Raw genomic sequence first — 20,172 nt, forward strand, 5'->3', positions numbered from 1 at the left:
CCTGCCAACAGTCAAATGGGTCTTTTGGTTTTTCAGAAAACATTGTCTCCAGACAGGCTGTCCTGATGATTCACCACCTTAAATATGGTGTCAAAAAGAACCTGGAGTCCCTCGCATAATCACTCCTAAAGTTGTCACTCAGGCCTCATGGCCCACAAAATTGAATGCTCCCAGGATAGAAGCCCTTGATGTATGGGCCACACAATGGCTGTTTTGTGGGTGGATCATAAATATTACTGCTATTGACACAGCCCTGAGGAACACATCCTCGAATCTCTACACACGAGTGCCCAAACCCTTTGGGGTGGTGCCTCTGACTGTCACCACCCGCTTCTCTCTTTCCTGAACTCCCTCCTCTGAGTCCATTTCTTCCTTTCACCTTCAAAAATTAGAAATCGATAAATGTTCTTGACAAAGATGCCGTTTGGCTGAACCAAACACCTTGATGGCCTGTCCCTTCTCTTGCACTTGGCTGACCCCAGCTGGCCCTCTAGGAGGCAGCCTTGTACACTGGTGTCTTTTAGTGTATGCTGGGCAGAGGCACAGTGTCTAAATCCAGCTGGGCCCACAGCAGATGTGGGTTCAGGAAGCACGCTCACTACAGCCATGTGCTGGAAAGATGCTCAGCTGGGCACCGGCGTAGCACCCATGTGGTACCCACGTGGCACCCACTCTGCTGCAAATGTGAACACCAGCTGCACAAGCTTGTGGTTCCCCTAACAAGAGTGGTTATTTTTGGCCATGTGTAATGTGAGCTTATTGAACACACATTGACCTTGACAGTTTGAAATGGCACCTTTTACCTGTAAGTAGGTGAGTGTGATGAGGATATTGGATGAAAATAACAAAAACTAAATATTATTAACTGCATGCAATATGCAGGCCAATGTACAAAGACTACCTGTAATGTCTCACTTAATCCTCAGAAAACTCCACTAAGTAACTGGGGTCCTGAGCGTGATTACACCAGACACCACTTCCCTATGTCCACAGCACTTTCCAACTGCAGATAGCCACACCATGAGTGCCCCTGAGTAAAGATCAGCCAGGTAGTGGTGTTAATAGCCACTAGACAAAGAGCACACAGCAGAATCATGGCCTTGTGTGGCCTCAAGACACTCAGCCTGCACCAGCATGGAAGAAACAGGGTGATGAGGTCGGTGACAGAGAGTGCACCTCACCCAAGCTGCAGGCATCCACCCATGGGGGTAGCACCCAGCTCTATCCACAGGCCTCTGCTCCAGTCACCAAGAAACTGATAGCCTTCTGGGGTCAGTGGCAATGCTTGTAAAAGACTGTCTAGCTGACCTGCATCTTGACCAAAGGCCACTAGTGTCACTGAGCCCTTCATTCACAGTCATGAAGTTGTTGGCAGCTCTTCCCCCCAGTTCTGCTCTGTCCCCACCCTGGGACCTGACCCTGTGAGTGACATCTCAATTAGCCCAGCACCTGAGTCATGTGACCCAATGAAAGACAATGTGATCACTGGTCAAAGAGGGCTGGAGTGCATTTGGCAAAGTCTTGTTTAGTAATAAAAAATGCTTAGAGTCAAGAACAATGTTGCCTAACAGCAACAGGACAGCAGCCCTCTCCTCACCTGCCTCCTCACAAATTATTACAATGTGCTAAAATTAAAGTTCAGCCAAAGATACTCTCTGTTGCAAATCCTCAAATCCACCAGCATCACGATCCAAGCAGCCATAGACTCTGACAATGATCATGGCTGGATTTCAATACAACTATATGTACAAATCAGGCACCAGGCTGGATTCATCCTGTTCTCTGCACTTGCCCAGCCCTGTTCTCCACTCCTGCTCTGGTCCCAGGCCCTGACAGGTAAACACTTCTTGCTCCCCAGCAACTCTAGAAATTGGTGCCTTCTCTAGAAGAGACATGAAGCTCTCTGCTGAATTCCACCCTCGTAAGTTTCAGGAGGCTTTGGCACCATAGGGAATTCAGGGCTAGAGATGAAACACTGGACAAAGGGCAAGGACTTGAGTGAAGATATTCCCCAACTGTGGCCCAAGCTAGGTTGAGCTGGAGAATCTGCAGGAGAGCTCCCAGGGAGAGGGCTGTAAGGATGCCTCATTTCTCCCTGAAACACACACCAGCCACCTCTGTTCCTTACCAGCTGATTTCCTACAAAGTCATGCCTCCACCACACCAAAATGTGGATCACTGCTGACAGGATCACATAATTTTCAAAACCTCAATGCCCTGGAACTTGGATTCAAGCACGGGCTTCATTCATTTATTCGACAACCATCAACTGTGCCAGGCCTTGCTATAGGTGCCACAGAGACAGGGGTGAATGAAACTGAATAGGATCTCATCTTCTGGGGAGAGAGTCAGTAGATGACTCCAGATATGGCAAGTGGTGAAATCTTTGAAGATCATGAAATAGGAAGACATGGACAGAAACAGAAGAGCAGGGAGTGGCTGAGGGCTGCACAAACCAGTGTGATCAGGGAAGGTGCCTCTCTAGCAGCCAAGGTCCAGGAAAGGAACCAAACCCAGGGAGAGGCAGAGAACATGTGTTTCAGGCAAAGGGCACATACAAGGACCTCAAGATGGGGGAATAACAGTAGATTAATTAATGAGCAGGGCTTTCATCTGCAATTGGCTCAACTCTGGTATCGAACTTGAGTGAGAAATGATCCAAAGCAGCCACAGATTTCCCCAGAATAGCTGTGTGTGAGATCCTGGCAGGAAGTTCAACTCAGTGCAGAATTTACTTGATAATTTCCAGGACAGAAGAGTATGGAGTGCATGGCCCTCCCACAGACCCTCAGCACCCTCCTTTTTATGAACTGGAATATCATCAATGACTCCATCCTCAAGTGTGGTCCCTGGGCCTTAGTTGTGAAACGAGTTTCAGTGAAACACAGGGAAAATCCCAGCTGCTTTCTGACCCATGAAGCAAAACCACAGGCAGTTTCGTGGGCTCTGGGATCCCGAATAAGTTCATCTGGGCAGTTGCCAACAAGATTCTTTTGGTCCACCTCCATTTCAAAGTTTGCCAATCCCAGCCCACCTGGGGACTCTCAAAGCAAAGCCAATTGATGAGGGGCTGGTAACTGGGCACACAGAACTCTGTCCCAACACACACCCTACCATACATTTCAATAAAACTATCTTCCCTCAGCACATCACTTGGTCCTGACATGCACAAAGATGGAGACAATAAAGGATGCAGGCTCCCCAAGAAACCATTCCACAGTCTCCAAAAATGAAAAGGGATTTACACACAGACCTACATAGTTTCCAGGAGGCACCATGGAAAGCAGATAAAGGAAATGCAAGTTAAGAATATTTTTCTTGTTTAAACAACATGTACCAAGTGAATGCGAGAGAACAGATGACATTCTGCTTCATGACATTAGAGTAATCAAAGTATATAGAGAAAACTTCTCTGTTCCTCTTCTCCTAAAGCCATAATTGTGTACCATTGCAAGAGGGACAATGCCCACAAAGGTGGTATGGCTGATAAAGATCTCAGAAATTACCAGCTTACTCATGAAGTCCTCGATTGGGTATACCACTTGCCAGGTGATTTGCTGGGTCCCAGCCAGACCATTGCTGTTGATGCCAAAGTCCCACTTGTAGGATCCCGTACACTGAGCCATTTACTCTGGAAACAAACACATATTAAAGTTCAGATTGAAGCACTTAACTTAGCATAATGTGAAGAATGCAGTAAATGGCCCATTCCCCTTTGTCAAATAAGGAAAAGATTGCCACCTTTGATTCACACATGGCAGGGTTCAAAGAAACTGACCCAAAGCTGCCTGTCTGTGGCCCCATCTCAGGATCAGCTTTCAGGATTCTCTGTGGACAGAAGGATGCTCCTTATTGAATGAGAAGCTGCAATGTATTCTTTCCCAGAACAAGGTGACAGTTCCCTCCCCTGTTCATCCGAGGAGGGAGGTGCCAGTTCCTCAGTGAAGGCCACCTTACAGCCCACATCAACCACCTCTGGAAAGGCCCATTGACCAAAGATCAGGCAAACAAGTTCTGGAGATGAGAATGTGGGCCTATCTTTGGAGGAGCCTCTGTTGCCTAGGTCCATGTGCTAGATGGCTACTGGCATTGTGGGAGCTACTGCTACTGAGCATTCCATCCAGTGGGGCAGAGAGCTGCAGGATGGGGACCCATGTAGGGACCCCTTGACAAGCATCTTCAGAGCCCCGAGCAGTGGTCCAAGCACAGGCTTTGGAGTCAATGGCTTCTACCACAAACTGGCTGTGGGACCATGAGAGTTGCTTAATTGGGCCTCCACTCAAAGAGCTGTCAAGTGGGAATAATGACAGATGTCCACTTTAAGGACTCAGGTTTCTAATTTTTGAAATGTTGTTCTCCTTAAAGACTTTAAAAATTATTCCTAGCTCCTGATTATATATATATATATATATATATATATATATATATATATATATATATATATATATACACACACACACACACACACATGTATATGAATATATATATATATATACATGTATATGAATATATATGTGTGTGTGTATATATATATATAATTTTATATAAGTCTGTCTATATATGTGTTTGTGTGTGTGTGTGTGATTTTAACAAATTCTTTTTTTTAAATTTATTGTTGGTTGTTCAAAACATTACATAGTTCTTGATATATCATATTTCACACTTTGATTCAAGTGTAACAAATTCTTTACATAAAATAAGGTATTGATGACCAAATCACACAAGATGTTCCTGAGAGACAGACTGACCCTTCCTTGTTTTCTTTCACTTTTCAGTGAGCCCTTTAACACTAGGAGAGGAGAAGCTAACACCAAACGGTGGTGAGGAGGGGGCAGCTGCACTGGCAAGGTGGAGAGGTGCTGCATGGCCGGATGAGGACCAGCTGGCAGCTGCCTCCTTCTTCTCAGCTCAGGTGTGAAGTGTCAGCCCACTGGGAGACACAGCCTGATGCATGCCACATGACCCATGATGTGCTGGCTGTCTTAATCAGCACTGTATTATGGTTCCATGGCCAATGGCTAAATATCATCAAAAAGCAACTGGGTTTGTCAAATTGATTGACAGGGTGGCCCTTCCCTCTTTCATTAGTGATTGCTTTCGTTTGGATCTGGGTGGTCCCCAGAGGCCAGGTGTTGATGAGGCTCCTTAGCCTGGTGTTGATGGTTTGGGGAACCTTTGGGGACTTTGCAGAAGGCTCTAGGTCATGGGCCTTAAGGGAGGCTGTATGAAGCCAGCTCCCTCCTCTTTCTCCCTTGTTCAGGGCAATAGTGAGTGGACATTTTCTCCATACTGTGCTCCCTGCCACAGGGTGCTAACTCACCACAAGCCCCCAAACCTGACCACAGTCTGAATCCTCTAAAACTATACCCCAACAAACCCCTTCTCTCTGCAAGTTGATCTTTGGTCCAGTAATGGAAGCCCGCAAACTGTCACCATGTTGTCTGGATGATAGCAGCAAAGAAAAATCCCAGAAGGGAGCTGGGGATGGATTCCAGATTTCCAAACATGGTCACATTTCCCAGTGCACATTGGACCATGGCGACAGCATGGGGAGGGCCTGTCCTCAGGAGAAAGCCTTGTCTTTGCTTCTCCTCTTCCCTGTGGACAACAGAGCCTCCCTCTGCCCCAAGCACAGTGCTCAGAAGAGGAGGGCTTTGAACTATGGGTCCTGGTGACTCACCTCCTGAGGTCTAGGTCCAACAACCAGTAAAGGCAGGGAAGCACTTGCCCCCACTGGCCAAAGGCACATTGCTTCTATGCAGAGAGCCATGTCCTCTGTCTTGTTCCCTTGGCTTCAGCTTATCTGTACTGAACCTTTCCAATTTGCTTCTTTTTCTAATCTTTTGTCTTTTGGCAACACAACCCTTTATCTTCTGGCTTCATCTTTATTACTGACATTCCCTCAGGATTAGTAGTCATTACAATATTTTAAATTAAGACCTGCACTTCCCTCCTAATTGTGTGCATCAGGGCACCTGACACAACATGTGTAATTCTTATTACAGAATTTCAGGCAGTTTGTACATTATGTTCTATTAAAAACTCAGTTCTACTCAAGGTTGTCACAACTCAGAGATCACAGCTTCCTGCCAGATGATGTGCTGAGATATATTCAAAACATTCCTGTTAGCAGAAAGTTTTCTCCACAGGCCTGTGCTTCACACCTCATTTGATATCACAATGCAACTGAAGGCATAAAAAGAAGCAGTTATTTATTTATATTATGGAATGGATTCTAGAGGGATACTAGATAAGCATAAAATATCACACCACAGCCACAATCCCTGCCCTTTTTCAGACCTAGGGAAAAGGGTGGGGCCAGAAATCTGTCAATCACACATCTCTTTCTCAGTCACTTCTAAGAACTTCAAACTCTGCTCTCAGAAGACAACAGTGACAACAACCTCCAAGAATTTGTGTGGTTCTCTGCATTTGAAACATTACCATTTGACCAAATATTTCAACAAAATTCCTTCTGCATGGAACCTGGACACCATCACCTACCCAGTGTCCCAGGATGCAGGGACAGATGGCACCCACAGCATGCTCTGGGGGTATCAGGACCCCTGACACTGTGGTGACTGTCTGGCTCATTCTCATTCAAGTCCCCCATCAGAGTCCATGGCCTCCAGATCCCCTCCCACCTTCCATCCCAGACCTTCAGCTGAGGTTGATGGGAACCCCTGACTTCAGGGATGGCTATGGCAGTTGCTTAGGGGATCACATGATCATAGTTATATCCCCAGGGCCATGGATGACCAGGACCTCTGCTGGGCCTGTCTGGGAAGAAAAGCTTCTATCAGAGTGAACACATCAACAGATGGATGCAAATGTAGTCAAGAATGGAGAGCACTTGAGAGGTGTACAACCATGGGAACATGGGGACAGGCTCTGAGTAGAAGGTTAGAGCCCCAATCTATCCTCCTCAAGAATGGAGAGCACTTGAGAGGTGTACAACCATGGGAACATGGGGACAGGCTCTGAGTAGAAGGTTAGAGCCCCAATCCAATGCTCCTGGTGCCCGTCCATCAAAAACTCAACCTGCCTGAATACCTTCATTGTTACAGGACCAAATGGACAAAACCACCTGATAAACCAAGCACTGGAGAGGAACTTTTCTACCAGGAATACGCACAGCAGTGCTGTTTGTTATGGTTTGGGTCTGGAAAGTCCCCCAAAGTCTTATGCATCTAAAGGCTTAGTCCCCAGTGCAGAAATGTTCAGAGGTGGTGAAGCCAGATTTAAAATTAGGTAGTCAGTGTAGTTAGGTAAATCGGGTCTAATATCAAGAGAAATCTAAAATGGAGGTTATGTTGAGAATAAATTTATGGAAAAGCTGAGCAACTCTCGGAATATTAATGAAGCCCAGAAAACAGTCTGCAACAGATTTGAAGACAGCCCATCCCAAAGAAAGTTAATGAAGCCCAGGAAACATCCCCCAACAGATTTGAAGATACCCCATCCCAAAGAAATGTTAATGAACATCAAACTTTACTCAGAAATGCCCAGATTACTTCTTTGGTCCACCTGTGTCCCAACCCTTCCCACCAAACTATAAAAAGGGGAACACATTCACCCTTCCATCACCAAAATCTATAAAAAGGTGAACACATTCTCCCTTCAACTGATTCCACCTCTTGGATCCCCTTCTTCCTCTGGGAGAAGTCTTTTCTGCTGTTTTTTTAATAAACTTCTAATTTTCCACTCTGACCTTGCCTTGGCATGCTTCTCTGGAGTTATTTCTCAACATTGGGGAAGCAAGGACTCGTCACTGGTCAACAGTGGAAACAGTGGGGATCATAGGAAATGACTCCATCCCCAGGTGCTGACCTCCTCATTGGAATAATGCACCAGATGGATTGAAGATGGGAATGGATTATTGGGAGTGGGACCCTGTTGGAGGAAGGTTATCACTGGGGATGTGGCCTGACAAGATTCCTCTCATCCCCAGCTCCTGCCTTCTCCACTCCCAAGGCCTGGGGCTGAGCAGCTCTCCTCACCACACCCTCCAGCCATTATGTTCTGCCTCACCTCAGGCACAGAGCAATCTATTTGGTCAACCATGAACTGAAGCCTCTGAAATGGTAAGACAAAGTAAACCTTCTTTACTCAGAGCTGCAGGGGGTCATGTATCCTGGTCACAGTAATGAAAAGCTTCATCACACACTGTGCAAAACAGAATAAAGCCACATCCCTTGACAGACACCAACTCTGAAGAGTACTATCTGCCCTCTCCCCTCTTCATTTCCTGATGGCAGAGACCATCTCCCACTACAAAGCCCAAAATACTACCCAACAGTTACTTCCCAAGAGCACCTGCTTCTTGGGCAAAGGCAGAGATCCCACGACTTACTGTTGAGCTCTTAAGGGAAGACTCCCCTAAAGACTGATTGTAGAAGAAGACACTTAGGACAAGTCCCACTCCTTTTCTACCAGTGAATATTTCTGGGTAAGTTTTCAATGCCTGAAAGAGCTGTAGCCATTTTGTGATCATGAGGAGATGAGGTAGAGGATGGTGGTCAGTTCTCTGGCTGGATTGGAGTAGAAGGACAGAAACACTGAGCAAACATGTGGTACCACTTTGTCACCAATAACAAGACCAACCAGATTTGAATTGCTTGGGATGGGAGATGACAAAATTCTTTTGTAGCAGCCATATGCAGGCAGATGATCTATTACTTGCAGCTGAATGCCCTGAGCTAATATTAACAACTTAAGAATTTGATGTGATCAAGAATTGGGGTGCTCAGTATTTGGGTATGTTCAGGATTTGGGGATGCTCTGGATTTGGGGTGCCTAACATTTAGGGGGGAGCAGCAGATAGACATAGATTTCCAGAGACATTGTGGTCACCTGAGGCTGCTAGAATGAGATTGAAGGGAGAAGTGTCCAGATCACCCAGACAGTGGTTCCTAACAGGCTTCTGACCAGCACTTATCTGAGGCCCTTTTTCCCCTGAAAGAGCAGGCATAGGGAAACACCAGCTGATGCTGTCAGGGTCACCAGGAAGAGGCAGCCACACCATGCCACTTCAGGGAACAGGCTGTCCCCACCACTCACACACCCACCAAAAATCCTGTGTTTGTGGTCCTCAAAGAATCTAATAGAGAAGAAAGGAAAGAGAAAATACCATGACAATGCAGCGTGACAGAGCAGTTGCCTGAGGGGCTCATGTACCCAGATAAGGAGCTGATGCCTCATTCGGGGTGAGGCCTGAGCCATGATTGTGGCTGCATAGCTGCCACAGTAATTAACCTGAATAACCACTGAAGATGCTTGCCCCACATATGGGACAGGGCAAGGGCCGGGACTTCAGGCAAGGGATCTCGTCACCCACAAGTTTTCCCGATGCAACATCATCAGTGAGGGCCTCTCTCTGCAGCAGAGCTGAGCACAGCCCACATACCTGAGGTTCGAGCCCCAGCTGTAAAAGTAAGGCTGCCACCCAGCAGTGCCACGAACCTAGCTTAAGACCAAAGACATGCACCAGTCCCCAGGTGTGACATCAGAAAAATGACTATTTAAGTGGAAAGGAACAATGACCCCCTCAGTGGAGCTGCATCGGTCTAGACACCACCACCAGCCCTGGGTTCCCACACAGTCTCTCAACTGCCTTGGGCCTTGGACCATTCACCTGCCCTGGGTGTCTGGTGGCCCATGCAGGCCAAAGTGGCCATAATCTGGGTGCTGCTGTGGCCCACTGCCCACTGGTCTCTATTGCTGGTTCTCAAGGCTGCGATCTTCACACCTTCTGCCACCTTAATTCTGAGAGGTAGGAAACAAAATGTATAATAAAACATCCCAGGACAACTCCACAGGCCAACACGACCTATAAGGGGGAGTATGGGCATACTATCCTCTCCCCAGGAGACAAGAACACTGTGAGTGGCTTTCTTCTGAAAACAAAGTGTCCTGTTATTTTTACGAGTGCCTGAAAATCAGAGTCCAAAGCTTTGGCCATTTCCATTAATTTTCAATTTAGTCTGAGTTTGGACAGGTCACTTCCTGCCACTGGGATTCATTGGGTGTGATAGGCATGTGGGGAAGTAGATGGACTCTGCCCCTCCCCTGCAAGTGGGAAACAGTCACCATGGGATGGGGAAGGCCAGGCGCTGCCACATCAGGGACACAGGAGGCCACTGCACTGAGCACTCAGTGATGGAGAATGCTCAGCAAAGCTCTCGCAGTCTTTCCTATGAACAGACAAAAGGAATGCCAAGGGCAGACGAGGCCCATGTGCAGGAGTCAGAGAGCAAAGACATGCATAGGGAGTTCATGTTCAGCACTGCTGAGACCTAGGGAGCCAAGATCCCCTCAAGATTAATCATCAGACCACATACGGTCCAAGGTGCTGCTGGTTAACACAAGATGAGCAAAAGTGAAGATATAGTAGACAGTGACATGGGAGGAATGATCTACAGATCATCTGATAAGAGCTAATATCCAGAATATGCAGAGAGTTCTTTCAAATCAATAACAAAAAGACAAATCATGCAAAGAAAAAATAGGCAAAGGTCTTGACTGCATAATTCTACAAAGAAGACATACAGATGGCCAACAGGTACATGAGAAGATGCTCAGCATCGTCAGTCATTGGGAAATGCAAATCAAGACCACATTGAGCCACCACTCCACACTCACTGGTTAAAATATGACATAAAGGAGGTGGCAAGGTCCTGAGAGATCAGATCCTCACATGTTGCTGGTGGGGATATAAAAGGCACAGCTGCCATGGAAACAGTTTGCCAATTTCTCAAAACGTTAACCTAGAACTACTGTAGGACCCACATATGCTTTCCCTTGTTAGGAAACTAGAAAGCAAAAAAGAAAAAAATCTGGGGAGGGTCTCATGAAAATAGATGAAAAACCAGAAGAGGAGGGAGTGGCAGCAGGGAGGAGGGAGTGGGGAATGAACTGGACCAAATCATGTTTGCATACTTATGGATGCAAGAGATCCCCTAATATGTATAACAATTAGTTTCTTATAAAATGACTACAGGACCAAGCAATCCCACTCCTAGGCTTAGAGTCCAAAGAATTGAAAACAGGAACTCAGTAAAATACACATACAAACGTGCACAAGAGCACTGTTTGTTTGTTTGGGGTTTTTGATTTGTTTTGTTATGGTACCAATGATTGAATGTAGGGGCACTTAGTCACTGAGCCACATCCCCAGCCCTTCTTAAATTTTGTTTAGAGACAGGGGTTGCTAAATTGCCTCGGGACTTCCTAAGTTGCTAAGGCTGGCTTTGAGCTTGTAATCCTCCTCCCCAGCCTCCCAAGCCACCCAGATTAAAGCTGTGCATCACCACCTGGCCAGTGCTGTTTATAATGTGCACAGGGGGCAAGAACTCAAATGTCCATCGACTGTTGAGGAAAAACTAAAGCATGGTTCATTCATGAACTTGGAGTATTACTGAGCTGTTTAAATGGCTGAAGAAAGATGCATGCTCCAACAGTGCCCATCAAAAAACTATTATATGAAGTGTGGGTAAGTGAACATATTGAGTGGTATGATTCATACAGAAAGTGAACCACAGAGACAGAAATGCAGATCAGTGGTCTCCAGGGTCTAGGAACAGCAGGGGAATTGGGAGGTACTGTTTAGATAGTGGGTACAAACTATTTTTTTTTTTTTTTTGGTGATGTGCTAAGTGCCACTGAATTGATGGCTTTAAAGTCGTTAATTTTAGGTTACATGAATTGTGACTCAATCTTTCAAAAAAGAAAAAAGTTTGCGGAGGGGACAGGTAAATGACCCACCATAATTCCATGTGGATGAAACTTTAAAAAATTTCTAAAAGGATTTGTCAAAATCCTAAGCTTTGTATGGCCCAAGCGAGCAATGCTCTTGTAGCAGAATTTGAGGTATTGAAGGATGGAGCTTGGGGGTGGTATGAAGCTCTTGCTGCTGCCTGCGCAGGGAACCCTGCAGTGGGACTGGGGACTCAGGTGTGCCTCTCTAACTAAAAAAAGGAAATGCGGTATTGTCCCCTCCAGTTGCTCACTGTCCTGCTGCCCTCCACTCCTGTTGCTCTCCCCTTCCTGACATGGATCCCTCCCCAGCTGCCCTTCTTTCCTGCCTCCCTCTTCCTTATGCCCCCTCTTCTGCATCCCCCCTCTCTCTCTGACAAGTCTGTCCCCAGACTCCCAGCTGCTTGGCTGCCATCTCTTGTTCCTGGCATTTTCTGAAAAACCTCAGCCAGGAGAGATGGCATCAACTGGAGACCCTCACAAATCTTCCCTGACTTTTCTGTCCCTTTTTCTGTATCCTGTTGGCTTTTTTAATAATGTGCACAGGTGGCAAGAACTCCAAACTTTCCAGTGGGTGAGTACAGTGGTCCCTATGTGCCATAGGTAGGGATCACTAAGGAAGCCTGTGACCAGGACTCAGTGATGCTCAAGGCTGCCAAGCACCTTCTCCCACTCACTGTTTCCAACATCCCCTGACACTTAAGAACTTTTTGGGATCAAGTGCTATGCACATAGCCCAAGGAAATAAGAAGGCACAGAGCTAAGGTTGGACTGTGAGTCTCAGATGGCATGGGCCACAGGCCAAGACCATGGACACACATTCCCAGGACCAATTTAACAGTAGGAAAATGACTTAGTAACCAATGACAACATGCCTCTGGCCTTCTGCTACAGGCCACTCAGCCTGAAGACTCTCATAGATCCATGGCACCCTCATCCCACTGGGTGGCAGGCATGCTTTCTGCTCCCATTTTCCATGTGATTACGCTGCTGAGGTGTCACTGGACAGGCTCTTATGTGGGTGGCCAAAGAGAAAACTGTCCACTTCAGCCAGCAAAAGTAAAGATGGCTCATATTTGGAGAGCAGATGCCACCATCTCTACTGGTAGCCAACAGGCAGGAGAGTGAAGTCAGTGCATCACTAGATCAAGGCCCCATGACCCCCAGGAAAAGCACTCATGATCCAAATGCAAAGGCACCACGACCAACCCAGGTCACAAGTGAGAACACCATGTCTGGTGTGAACAGGACAGCAGCAGCTGAAGGCCCACAGGGCTCTCATGGGTCTGTGTAGCTTCCAGGACCAAAATCCACGGGGGCCATGGCTAAACCAGTGGGCTCTGCACAGACTGCCTCAGGCCCTGCCTGCACCAGGCTGACCCCTCCAGCACAGCAACAGGACTCATTATCTGGCCTCCCAGATGAGAAGCCTGGGGAGCCAAGCAACATGACCAGAAGGTACACCTACTGCAGAGCAGGCCAAAGCCCAGACACTGCCCCTGGGAGGCAGAGCATGGCTGGCCACACAGGGGCCAGTCCCAGGCCCTGGCTCTGCCAGTAGCTAAGACTGTAATGGAAAGTGCTGAGAGTAAAATGCAGTGGTGTCTGGAGAGCTCCCCAACCTCACATCCACCCAGCACCTATGATGTGGCTTTATGTAGAGGGGGGGTCCTCCACCCCTGGAGTTCCTTAAGGATCTTCAGAGGAGGCTTGTTGTTTTAGTGTGGGTGCTGAGTCCAGGGAGTCGTGTCTTTATGAGACAAAACAGGAAAAGACACAGAGTCATGGATAAGATGAAGAGCAGAGGCTGGAGCACCTTCTCCATCCCACAACATCTGCACTGTGAGTTTGGGCACCCCATGCCCAGAGCACAGATCCCCACTGCTCTAACCACCACCTCCTTGGTCATTGGTGTGGTAGCTGAAGGCCACTTGTGCAGGGCAGTTTCATGAAGTCCTACGATGGTGTTGTGGGATGCAGGTGCAGAGCAGGAAGAGGGCAGATGTGTGCAGGGCAGGTGTGGTGCAAGTAGAGAACAGGTAGAGGGCAGGTCCTGGCATGCATGTTATTATACATATGATGCACAGAGGAGGTGTCAAGAATTTCTAGGGGACAACAACTATGCAAATAATACAACATGGCAAGTGAGGAGGAATGAATGGTATGAGTTTGCCGTGGAGGCTTAAGAAGCCCTAAACACGCCATCCACCAGCCCTCAGGACAGCAGGAGTCATGCAGGATGAAGGAGGCAGTTGGGCCAGAGAGGATCACAGAGGCACTGGAGCAGGTTGGGGTTCAGCTGACTCCCAGTGAGACCTGGGCAGTGTACCTGAGCTGCTGGGACTTGGCATCCATGTACATGAATAGTAGGTGATGACACTCACCCTCCTTGCCATGATGAATGTTAAATGAGCCACACATGTGCCCTGCATGGAGTATTAGAAACTGATCCATGTTAATTACTGATACTTTCTGAACATGAACCTCCAGATAATCCCCAGAGAGGACAAACTCAGCACTTGATCCCACCTGATCAAGTGGGATCACCAGTAAGCACCCAACTACCTCTATGAAGCCCCTGGGAGCTGCTCTAAGACCCCAGCAGCATCCCAACCACCTCCCCTAAGGTTCCTGGTAATGGCTCTAGGACCCCAGCAACATCCCAAACACCTCCCCTGAGGTCCTCTGGGAACTGTTCTAAAACCCCAGCATCACCCCAACCACCTGCTGTCCAGATATGATTTCCTTATCCACCTCCTGTTTCTTGGCAGAAAATTCTTCCCACACACCAAGGCAGGGAAAACTCCTCACTTTGGCATGGCAATTCCACTTCTTTCATAAAATATTTTGCTCTAGAGAACATCAAACTCTGAAACCTTTGGACCCATAAGACCTCAGTGCATATCTGAAAATTCGCAGAAATTTTATGGTGGTTGCAATTGTAAACACACACACACACACACACACACACACACACACACACACACAAACACCAACTCTGCTTCATGATTGCTCAAGTTCTATTCATAGAGCCATTTTCAGTGCAGCTCACTACTGAGGTTTAATTGATGCCTCCATTTCTTTCAGGCAGCTGATCCTATTAAATTTACACCCGAGGCTTCTCATGGTCACAGTGTGCCTGCCACAGCTCCAGATCTTATACCGACATCCATAAAGAAAGAAAGCATAACTCTCTTGCCCATAACAAAAATTCTGGAGCCAAAATTTTATGAGATGAATCCTATTGAGTATACAATTTTTATTCCTGCACCAAGGGCAAAGTTAATCCCATTTTAATCATCCATGAAGGGTTATCAAAGAGAAGCTCCTCAAAGAAGATTGAAGTTATAATTAAAGTGGAGTGCTGTGTATTAAAAGTATAAGCCCGATGCCAAACTATTGACATTTTGCACCTTTCTTTAACACAAGTTAATTTTTTTTCCCTAATCACAGTCCTTGGTCCAAATCTTCCCTCAATTTAGGTTACATTTGTTTGGAGCAATTTAAGCCCAGACTTCAACACTGATTCAGCAAAGATAGATATCAAGAAAACCATCCCATTCACAATAACCTCAAAAAAATAAAATACTTGAGTACTAATGTAACTAAGAAGGTGAAAGATTTAACAATTAAAATCATGCAACAGTGAACAAATAATTTGAAGAAGACCCTAGAAAATGGAAAAGACCTCCCATGTTCTTGTATTGGCAGAATTAGTACTGTCAAAATGGCCATACTACCAGTATTGTAATATACACATTCAATGTTATCTTTATTAAAATGTCAATTTTTTTTCACAGAAATTGACAAAACAGCCCTAAAATTCATTTGAAAGAATAAGATACACAGAATAGTCTAAGTGATACTAAGCACAAAGAGTGACATAGGAGGCATCACAATGATGTAGAGGATTTCAAATCATACTCCAGAACTGTAGTTACAGAAACAGCATCGTTTGGCATAAAAATAGACATGAAGACGAATACAATAGACTAGAAGACAAAGAAATAGACCCGCACACTTACAGCCATTGTATACTTGACAAAGTTTCCAAAAATTTATGTTGGATAAAAGATAGTCTTTCTAACAAATTGTGCTGGGAAAACTGGATATGTATATGTAGAAGAAGAAAACTGGAGCCCTGTCTCTCACCCTTCACAAAAGTCAAGTCTAAATGGATCCAAACCTTAGGAATCAGAACAGAAACCTTGCAACTTCTCAAAGAAAACATACAGTCAATACTCCAACATGCAGATGCAGCACCAGCTTTCTCAAAAAACCCTACACCCCCCAAAATAAAACAAGAATCAGTGAGTGAGGTAACATCAAATTAAAAGCTTCTGCACAGCGAATGACATGATTAAGAGTGTGAAGAGAGCACCTATGGAATGGCAGAAGACCCTGGCCAGCTGCTCCTGTGAGGGAGATCAATACCCAGAACACATAAAAACTCAAAAAACCTCCTCCAGAAAACAAATAACCAAATCAGTAAATGGCCAAAAGAACTAAACAGACACTTCCCAAAAGAAGAAAAACAAATGACAATAAATATATGACAAAATGCTCACCCGCCCTAGCAGTCAGAGGAATGAAAACCAAAACTGCATCAAGATTTCATCTCCTTCCATCTGCATAGCAATTATCAAGACCACAAAGAATTATAAATGCTCAGAAGAATTTTTGGGAAAAGGCACATTTCCACATTGCTGGTGGAACTGCAAATTAGCACAATTATTCTGGGAAGCAGGATGGAGATTCCTCAAAAATTAGGAATGGAACCACCATGGGGCCCAGCTATCCCATTCCCTGGTATTTATCCAAAAAACACTAAAATCAATATACTACAATGATGTGGGTACATCAACGTTTACAGCAGCAAAAATCACAACAACCAAGTCATGGAATCAACCCAGATGCCTGTCATAGATATATGAATTAAGAAAATGTGTTCTAGCCCCACAATGGAGTTGTTCTCAGCCATAAGAAAAAATGAAATCATGGGAGTGGAGAACACTGTGCCAAGGAAAATGAGCCCAGTCTCAGAGAATCAAAGGTCAAATGTTTTCTCTCACATGTGGAAACTAGAGTGAAATAAAGGAAAGAGGGAGCAGAGTGTCCAGGGAAGGTCAGTGGAGTAGAAATAGACTGAGAGGGAGTAGGGTTGGTCAAGGGCAGGACAAGGGAGTGAATTCTGAAAAACCATGTATGTGCATATATAAGTACACCACAGGAAATTTCAACTTTATATGTAAATAGAGAGAACCACTCAATATAAATAAATAGATGAGAAACATCTATAGAGTGGAGAAAGTAGAATGGGGGAAGGGAGCGGGGAAGGGAGTCCATGAGCTGAAATCAAATCCCATGCATTTATGACTTTGCCAGGATGAATGAAACTACTAGAAAGTACCACAATGCTCTCAAAAAAATTCCCTGCTAACAACTCAATACCAATCGGTGTCATCTGTTATATGTGTCCTGGCATCATTAAAGTAAAAACTACATGTAATTTCTCAAGTCTCTGCATATGGTCCCACATTTGGTACACACACAAAAAAGGAACATGGCTTCCATTATAATAAAAAATTCTTATAAATCCTTATACCACCATTCCAAGAATTTTCTTTTAAAGAAAAATGAAGAAAGGAAAGAAGGAAGGGAGGATGGAGTTGGGGGTTGAGGATGGAAGGAAGGAAGAATGTCTGCCCTCACTTAGCCATTGTCCTTGGACAACAGCTGCATCTATCCCACCCACTACTCTGACATCTCTGCCATCTTGGTTGTGCGGGCTCTGCTTACTGGCAGCTTCAAACAAAATATGCATGCAGTGCATCTTTATTGCAAGTCTTGTGATCCTGGAGGATTGACACATGCCAGGAGGGTGCTTGGCAACAAGAATGCAGCAAGGTCTATAGTCACTCCTCAAGGGAGAGTCATTGACAGTTAACAAGTGGAGAGGAGAAGACCAAGGAGAGCAGTGCTTTATAAGAGAGCAGCTTATACTGCCAGGCACAGTGAAGCTGGTGGGGACTGCAGAAGCCCTTGAATATTTCGGCTGAATTTACCCTTTCAATGATCATATTGGCAATGTCAAATGTGAAGTTAAAAATTCAATATTACGTGACAATATAAAATTGAAGAAGGGTCACAGATGATCTGCATGCTATAAATTCTTTGTTCTGCATATTAGAACATGCAAATTATTAAACCTGTGTTTTCTTTAACATAAGATCAAGTAAACTTATTATAATAATCTGAATTTCATTTCTCAAGGAATACACCCAATCAACATTTTTCTCATTTTTTAATTTTTGTAATTCTTGTGAAATCTTGGTTTCCATTTTAATTAGGCAAATATTCTCTAGGTACAGAATAATTTCCCTTAATACCCTCCTATTTTTGAATGGCAATGCTCATGAAAATGCATATTTTTTTGTGTGAAAATATGTGAATATTCTATCTTGGAGAAGAAAAGAACTCTCCCTTCCTTCCCAAAATAGCACCTTCCTTCCTGCCTCTGAGCCTCTGTACATGCTGTTCCCTCTGCCAGAAATACTCTCCCATGGGTGCATGTGGGGCTCACTCCCTAGTCTCCTTCATGTCTGGGTAGGTGTGACCTTATGGATTCAGCTTACATGACATGTGGAGACATAACAACATGGTTGCTCCAGAGTGCCCCAAGGGGTACTGACATAGGTCATTTCTCAGCACCATAAATGCTGACAAAATCACTGTGTGCTGGGTGGAGTTTGCTGCCAGCCTTGCTAAGGCATGAGTCTGACTGTCTGACATTCAACTAAGGTGACCTGAGGTGGGTTTCAGTCAAGAGAAGTCACCTGCACCTCAGTCCTGTTTGTGGTGTAGAAGACGGGGATGGGCAGGGCCAGGACCCCCCTTCCCCAGCTAGAATCTTCCTGTGAGGGAAACTGAGGCATCTGTGGTTAAGGGAGGAAGTCAGATGATGACCCTCAAGTCAATACCCTGCAGGGGGTAGTCCCTATCTTGGGCATGACATGGCCCAAGGCACTGACCTGCAGCTTGCTTGTATATACATGGTTAGCCCTGAGCTATGTGCCTCTCCTGTGCCTTTGCTGGGGGAAAATTCATGGGCACTATAGCATTCACATCAAGTTCAGGAAGTGATCGATCAGTGCACATTATCCCCAGATCTGCTGGGGGGAAAGGGGAACCAGCACATTCCAGCACAGAGGAGCTCACTGTGTCCATGGGCCTTGAGCTACATGCTCAGCCTTTTCTGGGGCCACAGTGTGGACTTTCCCCTTCATCAACCCCCACTATCTTTGCCCACCAGCCCCACATCTTACTCCATTCTTTGTTTGGGATGCCAAGAACCTGGACCAGGTACCCCCTGGAAACCCCTGCCCATGCACCAGCAACATGTAGACAGCCCTTCTTCTTACCCAGATTTAAGGGACCCACTAGGCTTGCTGTGCCCAGGATGATGGTCCCAGCAGGAAGTGCCCCAGTGGTCCTCCCTGTGCAATCCTGAGCCTTGGCCTCTCTTCTCAGTCTCAGGGCCTCCAGGGGCTGCCCTCACATACCTGGGGCAGGAATCAGTGACCATCACCTCCATTGAGCCCTCCCCCCAGGCCCCAGTAAGAAATGTCACCAACACTGTAGGGAGGGAGGGATCCCATGGACCAGCAATTCTCAGATTCAGAAGCACACAGGATCACTGGTGCCACCAGGGATACTTCAGAGTTCTGTGCCCACCCTCCAGAGCTGAGACTGGGCTGATAAAGAGGACACATGGGCTTCAGGGTGTGACTCTGCCATGGGCTCCAGGCAGCCCTCACCAGGCAGTGTGATCTGGAGCACATTTAAGGGAATCCCATTATGTGGGAGGAAGATGAGATCATCTCACAGCCCCAGAGCTAAGCCCAGCCCCAGGCGCAGTGCCTCTGCTCTGGTTAAGGGGAGCATACAGATTCTGTTTCTTTGGCCAACCACTCTGCCTATGATCAATTAGCAGAGAGCCCCTTGCATCCCAATAGGGATATGGAGGCTGGCAATGTGTGCCCTGCCAGGTGTGCCTTTCAAAATGGGATATAAACTTGAAAGATGATAGGGCAGAGTAAGGAGCCCTGAGAGCAGGCGGGGAGATCTCTCTTCACACCTGCCAGGAAGTCCTGGCCCAGTGGATCTTCCTTCTGTAGGTGCCTTCCCAGGAAGCAGAGAACCTTGAGGATGTAAATTTTTTGCCTCTGACTTGGAAAGGGACCAGGAGGACCAGCAGACCATGGGAGCTGAGAAAATGCATCTGCCAAAAATATGAGCTGGATAGGCCAGAACACAGCTCCAGGGTAATGCAGGAAGGGATCTGGGTACAGGTGAGGACCCCCAAAAGTGCCCTCGCTCCTAGGAGGGGCTGTCAGCTCTGGTCTCACCACTCAGCCT

At 46.2% G+C, this 20,172-nt stretch overlaps 1 pseudogene; it reads right to left on the reverse strand.

Annotated features, from left to right (window-relative positions):
- Window positions 1-623: 623 nt before the first annotated feature.
- The window catches only part of LOC143389529 (transmembrane protein 132B-like), a 61,973-nt pseudogene continuing 42,424 nt past the window's right edge, over window positions 624-20,172 (reverse strand).

Source organism: Callospermophilus lateralis, unplaced genomic scaffold, assembly GCF_048772815.1.
Source record: "Callospermophilus lateralis isolate mCalLat2 unplaced genomic scaffold, mCalLat2.hap1 Scaffold_63, whole genome shotgun sequence".
NCBI lineage: Eukaryota > Metazoa > Chordata > Mammalia > Rodentia > Sciuridae > Callospermophilus > Callospermophilus lateralis.